The sequence below is a fragment of the Penaeus chinensis genome, chromosome 21 (assembly GCF_019202785.1).
Source record: "Penaeus chinensis breed Huanghai No. 1 chromosome 21, ASM1920278v2, whole genome shotgun sequence".
Lineage (NCBI taxonomy): Eukaryota > Metazoa > Arthropoda > Malacostraca > Decapoda > Penaeidae > Penaeus > Penaeus chinensis.
In genome coordinates, this window is record NC_061839.1 from 25,376,381 (window position 1) to 25,378,880 (window position 2,500).

Sequence of the window (2,500 nt, forward strand, 5' to 3'; positions counted from 1 at the left end):
GTTATCACACGATTCGTTAAATTGAATATTATAAAAGCGGGAGTAAACTGGGGTTCCAGTAAATGTCTAAAATTCGATACACGTTCAGTTCCAGGGGTGACTGCGTTAAATGTGAAGACGGGTTACAGCCATTAATGAATTAGTTATGTGTGTGATTACTGTATCATAGTGATTGTTTTAGTTCTTTCAGTGGTGATACTACTTTGAAGTTTGATTTTTTATGGCGATATTGTTTATTTCTAAGTTGATAGGATGGGGGTGGCATGGTATTATGGCAATGACCTTTATTGGTTCGATATATATTTTTTTTTTTTCATCGGTCATTACTTCTTTCATTCATTTCCAAATTTTCATATTGCTTATTACATTTACATCGCTATTTCGTCTCCACGAATCTGCCTCTTCCCCGCTCTTTGACTTATTCATCTGTGTTCTTTTTTAAGACACTTTAAAGGAACAAAGTTCCCTCGTTCTCGCAGCTTCACCGAATTGAAAGTTTGTGTTATCGACTTCATCACGTGGATTGCAGGCGCTCACATGAACTGATTCCGTTACCTTTATATTCACTTGTATGTATATATGTATATATGTACACACACACACACACACACACACACACACACACACACACACACACACACACACACTCACACACACACACATACACACACACACACACACACACACACACATACACACACACACACAAACACACACACACACACACACATAGATGTGTGTGTGTCCGCGCGCGCGCGCGCGCGCGTGTGTGTGTGTGTGTATGTATGTGTGTGTGTTGTATGAGGTTATACATGCGTTTATGTACTGCGCGTGTGCGCTTGTGTCACAAACTAACTTCACCTCACATCATAATTTTGTTACAAACAATGCACAGTCCTGTGGAAGTGTGCGAAATCAGAATTAATCCACGAGCGTGTCTTTTCCCAGCAGGAGGAAGTGCCGACGTCAGCCGAGCTTCGGCCGCGTCACTTGCCCGCCGCAAGGAGCGAGGCAGATTGGCGAGCGTGAGGGGAGGGGGGGGACAGGCAAGTGCCGGCACTCAGGTTATATTCAGCTACCGACCCCACCCCCCCACCGTCCTCCCTCCCCTCGCTCGCCTCTGCTCGCTGTTCACTTTCTCGTGAGCGCTGTCAAGGGTGGTCGGGTCTCCCTCTTTCTTCCTTTTGTGTTAATGTAATGTCGTTGTTGTGTTGGTGGTGTCAGGCTGCATAATCCTCTCGGTAAGTTGCCATGTTGCTGAGGTGCCGGTAAGCAACATGGAATAAAAATGGCTCGTGTTTCTCTCCGAGTGATACCCACCCTTTACCAGAGCGTGGACCCGAATTACTGCATTCAGAATCAAATGCCTTATTTTTAGTTTGCCCTAGTGTCCAGTAGCATGACAAATACACATATCCTCAGGCCAAAGAGTGGAGTACTAGTGCAGCACTGTGCATGGCATTTAATTCAGATATTAAGAGTACAGACTTAACTTACATAGTGAGGCACCATATAGATAGATACTCTAGGGTCAATGACCGTGGGCAAGCACTAGAGTATTATGTTCACTATGTAAAATAGTTACCATTGGCACTACTTCATCAATAGTTGTACCGTCTGTGATCAGTGTGAATACACTAGCATTAAGAGTTTAGATAGAGCGCTCTAGAACTGATATTGCTTGTGTAGGTTCTGCTCACTGAGTATAATGTAGGCTGTAGCATAGAGGCAGTATTATTATAGAGGCAGTATTATTATAGAGGCAGTATTATTATTATTGTATTACAGTTCAATTTGCGCATTTGCATTTGAATGCCTCTGCGTAAACATACTTAATAGAAGAGAGACGCAATAACGGAATTAAGCACATTTCTATAGTACCACCAGTAAAATGCCATAGGGATAGTGTATCATATTCCAAAAGGTCTTGTGCATGTGTGTCCATTTACCGATGAGATCTACCGCATCCACCAATCCAGTCCAAATGCACTCCTATTATATGCTCGATATCACTGAAAATGTTGAGTAACAATACCTCCAGTCCCTCACTGTAACAACCATTGTTAAAATACACACAATTCTAAACCCTCTGCTTTACCCTGTATAAACAATAAAGTTCATAAACCACGGTTTTAATTCCCTCTACACATATAACACCAACGCCCTCTGAGAAATGACCACGTTGAAAGTTACCTTCAACCTCCTGTGTTTACAAGCCTGCAGCACGGACGGCCCGAAACCCCCTGATATTTTCGTGAATCAATATTATCTATGCATTTGTTAGCTATTATTGTTTCAGGCAACCATTAAGACGACTGAAGATTGTACACACTTATAGTATGCACAAAATCGTCAATTTGTCTTCGATTCATTTTATTCTTGTTTTTGTTCTTACTTTTGTTATTTGTTCTCATTCTTAGTCTCATTCATATTTCATTCTTATTCTTATTCTTATTATCATTTATATATTTTTCTTTTATTCTAATAGTTATTCTTATTA

At 41.1% G+C, this 2,500-nt stretch overlaps 1 protein-coding gene across 1 annotated transcript in view; it reads left to right on the top strand.

Moving 5' to 3' along the window:
• The first annotated feature begins 1,106 nt into the window (after positions 1 to 1,106).
• LOC125036618 (putative protein MSS51 homolog, mitochondrial) overlaps positions 1,107 to 2,500 on the top strand; it is an 18,073-nt gene continuing 16,679 nt past the window's right edge. The window contains exon 1 of the mRNA XM_047629371.1: positions 1,107 to 1,241. The gene's annotated coding sequence lies outside the window, so the exon portion shown is untranslated. The remainder of the gene's footprint in view (positions 1,242 to 2,500) is intronic.